The sequence below is a fragment of the Xiphophorus hellerii genome, chromosome 13 (assembly GCF_003331165.1).
Source record: "Xiphophorus hellerii strain 12219 chromosome 13, Xiphophorus_hellerii-4.1, whole genome shotgun sequence".
NCBI classification, from domain to species: domain Eukaryota; kingdom Metazoa; phylum Chordata; class Actinopteri; order Cyprinodontiformes; family Poeciliidae; genus Xiphophorus; species Xiphophorus hellerii.
In genome coordinates, this window is record NC_045684.1 from 25,634,211 (window position 1) to 25,649,378 (window position 15,168).

The window sequence follows — 15,168 nt, forward strand, 5'->3', positions numbered from 1 at the left end:
AACAATCTGCTCCTCAACAACTCAAAGACAAAAGAACTCATAATAGATTACAGGAGAAATAAAACGGACATTACACCACTAACCATTGGGGGAAAATGTGTGGAGAGGGTAGCTGATTTCCGTTTCCTGGGGGTCCACATTGAGCAGGGCCTCACATGGAACATGAACACCTTCGAGCTGATAAAAAAGGCCCAGCAAAGACTGTACTTCCTGAGGGTTCTCAGGAGGAACAACATCAAGGAGAAGCTGCTGGTGTCCTTCTACAAGTGCTCCATAGAGAGCATACTGACCTACTGTATCTGCGTATGGTATAACAGCAGCACTACGGCTCAAAGGAAAGCTCTCCAAAGGGTTGTGAATACAACCCAAAAAATCATCTCCCCTCACTGGAGGACCTGCACAGCGACCGCTGTCTAAGAAAAGCACAACACATCACAAAGGACACTTCTCACCCCGGACATTCTCTGTTCACACTGCTGCCTTCAGGCAGAAGATACAGAGCAATCAGAACAAGAACCAACCGTCTCAGAGACAGTTTTTACCCGATAGCAATAACAAAACTAAATGCAATCAAAAACAACCATTAAACATCATAAATGATGTATGTGAGAATGTGGCTGTTCTTATTTATTAGTTTTTTTTGTTTTTGGTTTTTTTTACCAGTTATTTGTTAATTCTTACATTGTGTGTGAATTGTGAGACAGTTATTTTTTGTTTTTAAGCATATGCACTGACTGATGGCACCTTTAATATTTCGTTGTCCTTGTGACAATGACAATAAAGATTTATCTTATCTAATGGTCCTGTCATGTTTGGTTCCAGTTTACGAACCCACATGCACGAACACAATCAGGAGACGCGTGTGCAAAACAATAATGAAGTTTATTTACAAGAGGGAATAGGGTTGGGGAGAAAACACGGAGCAGGAGTCTGGAAGGGGCAACCAGTTCAGCCACTGTCAACGAGGAGAAGCTGTTAGAATATATGAATCCAGGAAGGTGGATGAATATATATGTTGACGCAGGGAAAGGCTTACTAGGAGCGGATGGATGTTTCCTTTGGAGCAACAACGGACCCAGGGGCGGCGTGGAGAGGCAACGAACCGTTGGAGGGCGGACAGGTAAGTCAGACTGAGCGGAGGAGCGAACTGACGGCTGGTCGGAGTCCGGGACAAACGACCCACAGAACTCTCCTCTCGGAAAACTCCGGAGGAATCCAGGTAGACCTGACAACAGGGAAAAAACACAGGAGGCGATTATCTTAGGAAATGCTCAGAGGGCCTACTCAGGAACGATTTGTTACCAAGGTAAACAAACACTCAGGCAAGGAAGTGTCGCTCGCTGCTTCTTAAATACTCCCAGCCTCAGTCAGACAATGTGCCACAGGTGTGTCCCCGGGTTCGACCCCACGCCTCTCCAGGGGCTCTGCTCCTAGGCGGCATCTGGTGGAGGAAGTGGGAAGCAGCAGGCTTCCACAAAAAACAAAACACCGATCCTGACAGTACCCCACCCTCAACGGATGCCCCCTGGCGGCCGAGAAGAGGTGGACGGCAGAGAGGCGGCGTAGTCCCTTATCAAAGAGGGGTCAAGAATAAAAGAACGGGGAACCCAGGAACGGTCCTCCGGGCCGTAGCCCTCCCAGTCGATGAGGTACTGAAACCCACGACCTCGCCGACGGGAGTCCACAATCCGGTGGACGGAGTATGCCGGGTGACCGTCAACATCACGGGCGGGAGGAGGGGGTTCGGCCGGAGGGCAAAGGGGGCTCGACCGGACCGGTTTGACCTGGGAGACATGGAAGGTGGCGTGAATACGTAAGGAGGGGGGCAGACGAAGTCGTAGAGCCGTCGGACTGACAACCGACAAAATCTCAAACGGACCAATAAATTTAGGTGACAACTTCCTGGACAATGACTTTAGGGGAATATCCTTAGTGGACAGCCAAACCTTCTGACCAGCTGTATAGACTGGAGCTGGCGTCCTCCTGCGGTCGGCCAGACGTTTGTTTCGTGCGGCTGTGTGGTTGAGTGCGGTTACAGTCTCCCTCCATATCTTATTGCAGCGGCGGATATGATGCTGAACTGAGGTTACCGAAATCTCGCCCTCGTCAACGGATAATAAAGGTGGTTGGTACCCCAGGGAGACCTCGAACGGAGACAACCCTGTAGCAGAAGAGATGTGGCTATTGTGGGCGTACTCGACCCAAGGGAGATGCTGAGCCCAGTCTTCGGGGTTGGAGGAGGAGATGCAGCGTAAGGTAGCCTCCATCTCCTGGTTCATCCTCTCGGTTTGCCCGTTGGTCTGGGGATGATAACCGGAAGAGAGAGCAGTTTTGGCACCCAATGCAGAACAGAACTGTTTCCAAACCTGTGATGTGAACTGGGGGCCCCGATCCGACAGGATCTCTTGAGGCATGCCATGCAGCTTGAAGACATGCTTAATCAATAACTGGGCGGTCTGAGCAGAGGTGGGAAGCTTGCGGAGAGGAATGAGATGGCAGGATTTCGAAAAGCGGTCAATGACAGTAAAAATGGTGGTCATACCTTTAGACGGGGGTAGTCCAGTAACGAAGTCTATGGCAATGTGCGACCAGGGTCTCTTGGGAATGGGAAGGGGCTGTAACAACCCTGCGGGAGGCTGGTGAGATGACTTGTTTCTCGAACAGACGGGGCAGGCGAGAACAAACTCCTTCACATCCTTGTGAACAGAGTCCCACCAAAACCTGCGATTAATTAACCCGACTGTGCGGCTCATACCTGGGTGTCCGGAGAATTTGGATGAATGTATCCACCGTAGGAAGCGGGGTCGGACGGAGGTGGGGACATAGATTCTCCCTTGGGGACAGGACTCGGGTGGGGGCTCCAGGCGTTGAGCCTGACGGATTATATCCTCCATTTCCCATGTCACCACCCCTACGGTGCAGCTAGGGGGCAACAAGGGTGCTGGACCCTCATCAGAATCATCAGGCGTGTAGAGTCTGGAGAGGGCATCCGGCTTGACGTTTTTAGATCCTGGGCGGTAGGAAATGGACAGATTAAACCAGGAAAAGAATACTGACCAGCGGGACTGTCGGGGGTTGTTCTGTTTAGCGGATTGCAGGTATGAAAGATTCTTATGGTCAGTCCAGACAACTACAGGATGTTCAGCTCCCTCCAGCCAATGACGCCACTCCTCCAAGGCGAGCTTTATCGCCAACAACTCCCGATCTCCCACGTCATAGTTTCGTTCAGCCGGGGACAGTCTGCGGGAGAAAAAGGCACAAGGGTGAGTGTTGTGATCTTGCGAAGAAATTTGGGACAGGACGGCTCCTACTCCAGAGTCTGATGCATCGACCTCCAAAATAAACTGCTTGGTAGGGTCTGGCTGGATGAGGATGGGTGCATTAGCAAACAATGACTTCAAACGTGCAAAAGCATCCTCTGCCTCGGGCGTCCAGGTAAACGTTGTCTTGGTGGATGTAAGTGCCGTCAATGGAGCAGCCGTCCGGCTGTAGTCGCGTATAAAGCGGCGATAGAAATTGGCGAACCCTAGAAATCTTTGCAGTTGCTTCCGGGTTTCTGGTTTGGGCCACTCCAATACTGCTTTTATCTTATCCCCCGACGGTCTTACCTGTCCGCCCTCGAGCACATAGCCGAGGAAGGTGACTGAGGGTTGATGAAACTCACACTTTTCGGCTTTGACATAAAGCCGGTTCTCAAGGAGGCGCTGGAGAACATGTCGGACGTGCCGTTTGTGTTCCTTCAGGGAGCTGGAATAAATCAGGATATCATCCAGATAGACAAATACAAAATCATTAATAAAGTCTCTTAACACGTCATTCACTAATGCTTGGAAGAAGGCGGGAGCATTTGACAGGCCGAAGGGCATGACTAAATACTCATAGTGACCCATAGGTGTTTTAAAAGCAGTCTTCCATTCATCCCCTTCGCGAATTCGAAGGAGGTGGTAGGCATTTCTTAGGTCTAGTTTGGTGAAAATGGTCGCTCCCTGAACAGGTTCGAAGGCAGAAGAGAAGAGTGGTAGCGGGTATTTGTTTTTAACAGTTATTTGGTTCAATCCTCTGTAATCAATGCATGGCCGTAGCGAGCCATCTTTTTTCCCAACAAAGAAAAATCCAGCCCCTAGGGGTGAGGTGGATGATCGAATGATACCTGCTGCTAGGGAATCATTAATGTACTTCTCCATGGTTTGGCGTTCGGGCCGGGAGATATTGTACAGACGACTGTTGGGTAGTGGGGCGCCAGGCAGAAGGTCGATGGCGCAGTCGTATGGACGATGAGGTGGAAGTGACAGGACGTTATCTTTATTAAATACAGGCGCCAGATCATGGTATTCAACGGGTACAGAGGAAAGGTCGGGGGATTCACTCTCAGAAGGATCCTTAGTTGGGGAGCTCGAGGGAATAGCTGAACGGAGGCAAGTAGCATGACAGTTGGACGACCAGGACTCTATGTGAGCTTTAACCCAGTTAATGTGAGGGTTATGGGCAGATAACCAGTTAAATCCTAGAACAATGGGAGAACTGGCAGCACTGAACACAAAAAAGGATATTGATTCAGTATGGTTACCTGAAACGACAAGACAGACTGGCTTGGTTTTGTGTGTGATATGAGGTAATGCTTTACCGTTAAGGGCAGCAACACGGAGGGGAACCGGCAGTGGTTCTACCTCAATGGACATCTGCTTGGCCAGAGTCGAGTCGATTAGATTTTGTTCGCAGCCCGAGTCGATAAGTGCTGACAGGGGAAGAGACAAGTGATTATTTATGAGAGTTGCCGGTAGGATGAGACGAGATTGGGTTGTGGGTGTTGGCTCCAACAGTCTCCTCGTCGTTACTGTCGGATCTGGGGGTTTAAACGGACTTGACAGTTGGCAATGAAGTGGCCAGACTCACCACAGTACAGGCAAAGACGTGAATGTAACCTCCTACGTCTCTCCTCCGGGGTTAAGTGAGTTCGCCCCAGCTGCATGGGTTCAGGCTCGGGAAGAGGTGTCGATGCAGGGGATTCAGGAGAAATAGCAGGTAGGTTCTGAAAATGAGATCTAAAAGGTGAGTCACGACGGTTTCGTTCTTTAGCACGTGATCTGATGCGGTTATCTATCTTTATGGTGAGTTTAATGAAATCTTCTAAAGTCTCTGGTTCATCTAAAGTGGCTAGTTCATCCTTTACCTGCTCACTCAGAGCGTGGAAATAAGCGCTCTTTAGCGCAGCTGCGTCCCAACCAGATGCTGCAGCTTTAATTCTAAAGTCAATAGCGAACTCAGAAACTGTTCTTTGACCCTGCTTGAGAGTCCACAGCTCTCGGGAAACTGAAGTCTTGTCGGTGTCACGACAAAAAACCTGCTTAAATTCCTTCACAAACTCAGAAAATGTGCACCCAAAATTGGTGGGGGAGGGAAACCTAGCCTCAGCCCACTCCAGAGCACGTCCAGTTAGCAAGGATAACATATAAGCTATTTTGGCATTATCATGGCGAAAACTCTGAGGTGAGTGGTTGAAAATGATTCCACATTGCAAAATAAAGCCTTTACACTTCCTCACCTCACCACAGAATTTCTCAGGTGCTGGCGGTCGTACCTCCGAAAACGTGGCGTGGCTAGATGGATCCGGAACTTGAGCTGCCGCTGGCGGTGCGCTCGGGTCCGGTTGGGCAGATCCCTGGAGGAAATTGGATATTTCGGCTAACCGGCGGTTGGTTTCTGCTTGCCGGCTACCTAGCTCTCGCAGGGCTGCGTCATGAGACTGAATGAGAGATTGTTGTTCAGCCAAGGCTCTCCTAATTGCGTCTGCAGGGGTAGACTGTTGGCCTGAGTGTTCTGTCATGTTTGGTTCCAGTTTACGAACCCACATGCACGAACACAATCAGGAGACGCGTGTGCAAAACAATAATGAAGTTTATTTACAAGAGGGAATAGGGTTGGGGAGAAAACACGGAGCAGGAGTCTGGAAGGGGCAACCAGTTCAGCCACTGTCAACGAGGAGAAGCTGTTAGAATATATGAATCCAGGAAGGTGGATGAATATATATGTTGACGCAGGGAAAGGCTTACTAGGAGCGGATGGATGTTTCCTTTGGAGTAGTGATGTTACGTGATGTGCCGAGGCTTCGAGGCGTGTGTCGAGTAATGGAGGGGGCGTTTCCGTAAAGCGCGTATCGAGGCTTGCTTCATTTAGGGGAGGAGCCGAAAACGATGACGTCCGAAGCCTCGCTGCCTGGCTGTACCACGTGACTGCTTCGGGAAGTGGCTCAGATGTTGGCGCGGGGTTTGACAGCTTTAGAAACCCCACCGGCTCCATTCAAAATGTGGGTTGTTGTAGGCGAGTTGCGGTCAGTTGAGAGAGTGGATAGAGTTTTGATAGTTTGGATAGCAGAGTTTGGATAGTGGTCATTTAGTTTGAGACAGTTAGTTTGGTGTTTGGAGAGTTTAGGAGAGAGATTAATAGATAGGAGATTTAGGAGCGCGAGGACAGGATAGGAGTAGGATGGAGCCGGCGAGAAAGAGGAGGATTTCCCCTATGTGGGAACATTTTGATTTGATAAGCCCTAACAAGGTAAGGTGAACTGAACATTTGCAGATGCATTAGGTTTGCTTATGAGGAACTGTATTTTTCACTGTTTCTTATTTTCTGTAAAGGTGAGGTGTTTATTGTGCTCCAAGGAGTTGGGGTACAATAATAACACCTCATCCATGTAGTGTCAAAAAAGAGAAATCGTTTGAAACCAAAAACTGTGGAGAAATTGTTGTTTCTTAATAAAAATGCATGAAATCATCCAAGTTACACAAGCATTAGCCTATTCACTACCCCTCCCTAGTTCCACAAGCACTTTCACTGTCCTCTGCCTGATTAAGCCCATGCCATTTTTCTAGAGTCACAGAAAAACATTATTACACAACATGCCATATCACATGACACTACTATTTTGGGAATAATTACACACAGAGGATACATTCAAACAATATTTTATTATACACATATGTGTATACATAATTTATGTAGACAAATGATTTCGTCCTACACCTTTTGTGAAGTCATTCCCAAGAGCCATAATAGACAAAAATTCAATGCATCACACGTGTTAAGATACAGCTGGCTGTGATTATACACCTGGCCAGTAGGTGGTTTCGTGTGCACATGAAGCCTCAAGAAATGAACCCTTTCTCGAACCAGTTGGCTCAAGTGGTTCAATGCCTCATGAGGCTTCATCTCACCATCACTACTTTGGAGCAACAACGGACCCAGGGGCGGCGTGGAGAGGCAACGAACCGTTGGAGGGCGGACAGGTAAGTCAGACTGAGCGGAGGAGCGAACTGACGGCTGGTCGGAGTCCGGGACAAACGACCCACAGAACTCTCCTCTCGGAAAACTCCGGAGGAATCCAGGTAGACCTGACAACAGGGAAAAAACACAGGAGGCGATTATCTTAGGAAATGCTCAGAGGGCCTACTCAGGAACGATTTGTTACCAAGGTAAACAAACACTCAGGCAAGGAAGTGTCGCTCGCTGCTTCTTAAATACTCCCAGCCTCAGTCAGACAATGTGCCACAGGTGTGTCCCCGGGTTCGACCCCACGCCTCTCCAGGGGCTCTGCTCCTAGGCGGCATCTGGTGGAGGAAGTGGGAAGCAGCAGGCTTCCACAAAAAACAAAACAAAACAAAACACCGATCCTGACAGGTCCTCAGTTTTCCTGTGCTGCTTTTGCTACATTTGCAAAGTTATATGGATTCTGCCATATTACCAAGATATCCACAAAGTAACGGGGAAGCTGAACATGCTGTTAAAACAATAAAGAACTTGTTGAAGAAAGCAGCTGATCCATATCTCGTCTTACTCCTACACTTTGGAATGGGTGCAGTCCAGCAGAGCTTCTTATGGGAAGAAGACTTAGCACGACGATGCCAACACTTCCATCTTTGTTGAGTCCAGTTCTTCCAAACAGTAAGATCGTTGCTCAAAAAGAAAAGGAGAGAGTAGTAAAAGATGCAGAGAGATATGATTCACGCCACAGAGCAAGAGTTCTCAGCAAACTTACTCCAGGACAAGGTGTGTGGATTAAAGACCAAGGCACAAGTGGAACAGTGATTCCCAGTCATTCTACTCCACTCTTATACATTGTGGAAAGACCCCATGGATCAATTAGGTGAAATTGTCATCATTTGATTGCCATGGAGCCTCCAACAGAGCCAGATGTACCGGAAGGTGATGTTGCTGCAGAACAAGTTCAACCGAGTTCTGAAGAACCTCCACAGCAGAGCCTTCCTGAACTCTCACCTACTCCTAGAACCATGTTTGGGAGACGAGTTGTGAAATCAGATAGACTGAATTTGTAGCCAAAGGAAATAAAATAATTGGTGTAAGAATGATTAAATATGTATTTATATTTATATTTTTTCTAGCTCTAGGTAGAAACAAACCTTACAGTTATAGAGGCAGATTAATACTCTAAGGTCTGTAGAATCAATGATAGTCCACCCATTGATTCTAGAGAGGGAAGATGTGGGAATATGTTACGCATGGTTAAAAACTACAAATGGCCACCTGTGATAGCATCATAAAAGAGCGTCAGGCTCAGGTAGTCAAGGTGACGCTGATTGTTATGATGAAGCCCCAGCTGGAAGTTTGGTGATCCTGAATAAACCAATAACGATGATACAGTTTGATTCAGCGCACTCTTTTTAATAATACGACAACTACAACAAAATAAATTATTTTAAACGTACAGTTAAGGTATTTTTGCTTTCCTAAGTCATTATTGGAGATATTTGTTGGAGATATGCGTTTTGTTATGACTTGTTGAAAACAGAAAATTCTATGTAATCACACATGTTCAGTGAAACAAAAACTATTTCAATACTTTACTTTTGAAAACTGATTTTATTCTATTTTTGCGACAGAGCTTGCTCAATGAACTTTGCCATATTTCCAAGATGGCAAAAAAATACACATTAAAATGTACTAATATTAATTTAACAGTCTGCCATTTGACCATAGAGACATGTTTTTTTACTCATATAACCATCTCTTTTATGCAGCTAAAAGTTAGTTTGGTATAAAGTGGAGCTAATGTGCTAACAAAGGTCAAGTTAAAGACAGACATACGGCATACATAAAAAAAATAAAATAAATGCCTGATGCTACATTTGAAAAATAAGATTAATGCAACTAAAATTTCCTTTTTAAAAGAAACTATAAATGTTGTGACCAAACATTCACAGACCAAAAATGTAACAAGAAATTTTTTAGGAACTCTAACAATTTTCTTCCTGTTGGGAACCTCTGTCACCACCCGAAAGTCTCTTCCTTCCCTCACTAGATGTCCTCAGGGAGCAGGTTTGGAGCTGAGCCTCTTTGAGGTTCTTCCGCACACCTGCGATTCATCTTCCTTCATTAGGTGGGGCATAAGAAGAGCCGGTGGTGCTGGCCTTGTCACTCATATAGACATACTTTAAAAAAAATTGTAAATGCAATATTGTCACAAAGTTTTTTGTCAAACTCATGTTTAGTAACAGGAGAGTCAATTAAATCCTATTTAAATAATCTTTTTTTAGTTATTAAAATTATTTAATAATTTATAGTATTCTTTGAGATTTGATTTGAATCCTGAAAAACTAAAATTCTTCAAAAAATCTCTTTTTCTTGGATTTCTAGTTGGCTCTCTGATCCCTTATATTTTTACTCATTAGGCCAGAATTTTACTCTTCCAGCATCTTTAAGTCTGTTTCTGCTGTGCAAGACTGATATATATCTGCAGAACAAAGAAACAGTGGAGATTTCAAGAAGGTGAGAATTTTGGAGGTGAAGGGGTAAATTATTTTGCTGCACAAACCAGCACAAACGGAGTCGAATTAATTGACACCCATTTCGTCTGATTTGAAGAAGGTGGGGGGGCTGGTTGACCTTTGATGACCCCTAGAGAACGTTTTTCTTAATATCTTTAGAATGATTGCAGCATAAGCAAAAACTTTTGCAGCACAAACCAGCACAAACGTAGCTGAGGTGATTGACACCTATTTTGTTTGATTTTATAAAAGTGGGGGGGCTGGTTGACCTTTTGACCTTTAACCTTTCATTAATATCTTCAAAGCCAAAGCAGCACAAACAAATATTTTTGCTCCACAAATGTAGTCGAGTTAATTGACACCCATTTTGTCTGATTAGAAGAAGGTGTGGGGGGGCTGGTTGACCTTTGATGACCTCTAGAAACATTTCTTTATATCTTTAAAATGATAGTGGCACAAACAAAAAATTTTGCTGCACAAACGTAGCACAAACGTTTGACATTAATTTTCTCTGATTTGAAGAAGGTGGGGGGGGGCAACTTCACCCAGGTCTTTGACCTGCCCTATTAGGTACGCTTCGACTCGGGATTCCACTCAGATCGTGGTTTTCTCCCTCCTGCTCCAAGTTACCCCCCACAGCGGTCTCCGCCCCGCAGCAGCCCCGGCTGACTACTGCTCCATTGCCGCTCCACCTGAGCCCAACTGTCGTCCTTCCCAGGAGGGTCGCCCTGCCCGCACGATTAAGTGCCACCGGCATTATCCGGCCTCAGCATCACTGCTGGACTCACACCCCTCCTTTGTCCCCAGTGTTCTGAGCCAGCCTTCTGGTGTGGGTGTGTTCCTGTCCTGGACTCCCTCATCATTATGTGACTAGCAGGGGGAGATCTTTTTAAAAGTTATGTACAAGATGCACCGGAACACAGACTGAACAGTACACAATATTTTATTAACAATCTCCTTAAAACATTTCTCTTTTTAAAAACATGGCTTCAGGCCTTGCCCTGTGACAAACTGGCGACATGTCCAGGGTGTACCCCGCCTCTCACCTGGAACGTTAGCTGGAGATAGGCACCAGCAGCCCTCCCGACCCCAATAGGTACAAGGGTGTATGAAAATGGATGGAAATGGCTTCAGGCCTACTACTCGGTCCCTGGAATGAAAAGACAGCAGAGAATCCAAAGCGCTGCAGCTCCAAAACAATCATGTGCCTAAAACAGAAAACTCATTAACTGTCTATTCAGGTAAAGTAAATTAAAATCTAAATAGCAAGTAGCTTACCCAGGAGTGGAAACAAAGCCTACCCAGGGAGGGAGCGGATCAGCAGGTGAGGACTAGATGGAAGCCGCACGCAGCAACAACCTGCAGCCTCTAACGCCAGCAGAGCAATGCTCCAGAAACGCACTGTAGGTATAGCACCCAAAACCCAACCACAATCCCAGCCCAGCCAGATGATACAAATGGCACTTACAATCTTAGATGAGCTAATCAAGCACACAAGCCACTCAGGCAGCCAACATGTAGCAGGGGAAACACAGACACTTGCAGCCCTTGCAGTGGCCTGCTCAACTATAAAGCCATCTGCCCCGTCCACAAATCAGCGGTGCCCTTCTGACTGCATGTGGTGCGCAGAGTGGGGAGGGTGGAACGCCATCTCACCACAATTACATTGTCAACTTCTTGTAAATAAATCTTAATGAACTGCTCTAATCTCCTGATGGTGTTTCTGAATGTGGGTTAAACACATTCCCAAAAGCATGACACTTCCCATCTAACCTGAGAAGAAAAAATTGTTAAAAAATCATTGATATCTTTAAAGAAGTTATTAAAGATAGCTTTATTAAAGTTATCTTTAATAAAAAGCTATCTTTCACCACAATTACATTGTCATTATTATTATTCTTGTAAATGTAGCAGCATAAATGGTACGCTGCCACTTTAAGACCAATTTCAGCTGCTGCATATAAGCAGGTCTCTACCTGCCACAAGACTACTTGCGTCATGACGTCAACTCATTCTGCTTAGTTTCTTTGCTGAGCTGTGCTGGGTAAGCGTGGCTGTTTCTTTGTTTGTCAGCTTTTATCATAGCAATTAATGCAAGCTGGTTTGATCTGTTTAGCCTCCCTTGCTGTGCCTCCAACTCCTGGACCAATTTGTTCGGTTGTTTGTTTGCTGCCGGGAACGTAAGCGCTAGCATGGCTAGGTAACATCCGTCTCATGTAAATGAAGCCTTTATGTAGTATTCTGTTACAGCTGCGCTCCATAGGTGAACTTGTGGATCTGTTTATCTGGCCGTGTGGTAATTTACAGGTAAGCAGCTACCATAAGTTATAGTTTTTATCAGCAGTGTATTAATTAGTGATGGTGAGATGAAGCCTCATGAGGCATTGAACCACTTGAGCCAACTGGTTCGAGAAAGGGTTCATTTCTTGAGGCTTCATGTGCACACGAAACCACCTACTGGCCAGGTGTATAATCACAGCCAGCTGTATCTTAACACGTGTGATGCATTGAATTTTTGTCTATTATGGCTCTTGGGAATGACTTCACAAAAGGTGTAGGACGAAATCATTTGTCTACATAAATTATGTATACACATATGTGTATAATAAAATATTGTTTGAATGTATCCTCTGTGTGTAATTATTCCCAAAATAGTAGTGTCATGTGATATGGCATGTTGTGTAATAAAGTTTTTCTGTGACTCTAGAAAAATGGCATGGGCTTAATCAGGCAGAGGACAGTGAAAGTGCTTGTGGAACTAGGGAGGGGTAGTGAATAGGCTAATGCTTGTGTAACTTGGATGATTTCATGCATTTTTATTAAGAAACAACAATTTCTCCACAGTTTTTGGTTTCAAACGATTTCTCTTTTTTGACACTACATGGATGATGTGTTATTATTGTACCCCAACTCCTTGGAGCACAATAAACACCTCACCTTTACAGAAAATAAGAAACAGTGAAAAATACAGTTCCTCATAAGCAAACATAATGCATCTGCAAATGTTCAGTTCACCTTACCTTGTTAGGGCTTATCAAATCAAAATGTTCCCACATAGGGGAAATCCTCCTCTTTCTCGCCTGCTCCATCCTACTCCTATCCTGTCCTCGCGCTCCTAAATCTCCTATCTATCTATCTCTCTCCTAAACTCTCCAAACACCAAACTAACTGTCTCAAACTAAATAACCACTATCCAAACTCTGCTATCCAAACTATCAAAACTCTATCCACTCTCTCAACTGACCGCAACTCGCCTACAACAACCCACATTTTGAATGCAGCCTGTGGGGTTTCTAAAGCTGTCAAACCCCGCGCCAACATCTGAGCCACTTCCCGAAGCAGTCACGTGGTACAGCCAGGCAGCGAGGCTTCGGACGTCATCGTTTCCGGCTCCTCCCCTAAATGAAGCAAGCCTCGATACGCGCTTTACGGAAACGCCCCCTCCATTACTCGACACACGCCTCGGAGCCTCGGCACATCACGTAACATCACTAGTATTAATAATCTACTCTATTTTTTAGCCTCCTGCTGAGTCCCTGACGACTATTCTATTTGGATGTACACTCGCTGCTGTTTTGCCTACGATGAATTGTTTTAAAAGATTTGTATGAACTTTCCCCCGCTGCCGGGAGCATCGATGGCACTACGAACGGGATAAAAAGCAATATTGTAGTGCTATTGTATCACTGTTTTACTCGTATTGTTTCATTTTTTTGTCTTTCTTTTAGGGACTGAGGCTTCTGTGGTGGCGGTGGTGACCCCTGGTGGCGGTGTCTTGTCTCGTGTGTTTTGTGGAACACCCCTTTTTTTGTGTGTGTTTGCCGTGTCTTTGTAGTGTCCAGGGTGATCCCTTTTCTTCACTGGATGTTGCCCCTTTCCTCACTACTCTCCCCCCACTGGTAAGCCTCAGTTTCCTTTGAAATTTAAACATTTTATCAACTTTATTAAAAAGGCATTCACTGTTTTAACCATTCGATTTCAGGTTATTGTTAATTTAAACAACCTATTAAAGTTTAATAAATTTTTTGTAGAATTGTCTGAATCTTGTCTCATTTCCTGTAGAACGTACCTGTGTCCTTATTATTATTATTCTATTTTCCTGGAGTTATTCCAGGTGGCGTTGTCGGTTTCCCTTATTTTAAACTTTAACATCTTACATTTGGGTTTCATAATAAAGAAAATCCACCCCAGGTTGCCACATAAATAAATCTTAATGAACTGCTCTAATCTCCTGATAATGTTTCTGAATGTGGGTTAAACACATTTCCAAAAGCATGACATTCCCATCTAACCTGAGAAGAAAAAAATGTTAAAAAATCATTGATATCTTTAAAGAAGATAAGTACTAAATAGCTTTCTATTCCACTCCCACAAAGAACCCAAGATATTCATTTCATAATTAAAGCTTTCCCTATAATGACTTTCTGCAAAAGAAATTCAAAATAAAAATCAATTCCTGTGCGTTTTGTGACTGAGGTTTTGAGACAATGCACCTTTTTTTTTAATTGCGACTTCATTAATGTTTTTAGAAAAATTTTCATGGATATTGTACAAGAAATCTATTCCATCTTTAAGTTTTAATATCATAAAATTTGGTCTTCTGACAGGGAAGTAAGAGTTAAATTATATTAACAATGTATTGCTAAGTTGTATTCACAAATATTGCTTTCTAAAAATCACCTCCATTTTTAAAGTGAAATATTTTATTTAAGATGGTGCTTAAATGTTGCAACATCACAAAAGCCCAATCTTTATACCAATATGTTAATATCTTTAAGATTTTAAATTTTTCTTGCATTTGTGACATTTTGTTTTATTTTCCTCACAGTTAGTTTGTGACTATTCTTTTTTTGTTTCTTTTTTCTGCTCAGTTTATCATATGAAACTTTATTGCTAATTTGTGCCTTGTCATGCTGTTTTCTTTGAATTTTCTATAAAGACTGGGAAAAAAAACAAACAGTGAAACAATGCCATAAATACGCCTATTAACTCAGAACGTCAAATGCAGCAATAAATTGTGGGTAATACCATATTCATAATAAAATGGGTAATACACTTCGAAGTCCATAAAAATGCGAACTTCGTGTAAGGGCAGAAATAGTACCCAAAATGGGTGGGGCGAAGGCTGGATGTGGACAATGTGGGACACACTGTGCACTCAAACCCTTCAACATGAATTTGAAGGACATTTGAAGGACACAAGGGTGGAATGAGGGTTTGTGTGCGAGTATTGGGACAGGGTCTGTGTTTGGGTGAAGGAGGGTTTTCCGCTATTGATTGACAATTACCAAAAATAATAGAAACGTTTTTCTAACTTCAATATCAGACCTATGTTTTTATTCACAAGCCAAGGTATATTGGAAAAAAAAATACTTTCTCATAGGAGGAG

General features: G+C 44.4%; 1 long non-coding RNA gene across 3 annotated transcripts; it reads right to left on the reverse strand.

Moving 5' to 3' along the window:
- Window positions 1–863: 863 nt before the first annotated feature.
- On the reverse strand, window positions 864–1,484 carry LOC116730584 (uncharacterized). 3 transcript variants are annotated; one of them, XR_004341349.1, is made up of 3 exons: window positions 1,303–1,484; window positions 1,037–1,225; window positions 864–955 (listed from the first exon to the last, which is right to left on the reverse strand). It is a non-coding gene; the product is annotated as an uncharacterized LOC116730584 (long non-coding RNA). The 3 variants fall into 3 exon arrangements; XR_004341350.1 differs by having other exon boundaries at window positions 1,319–1,354; XR_004341348.1 differs by having other exon boundaries at window positions 1,037–1,367.
- Window positions 1,485–15,168: the final 13,684 nt, after the last annotated feature.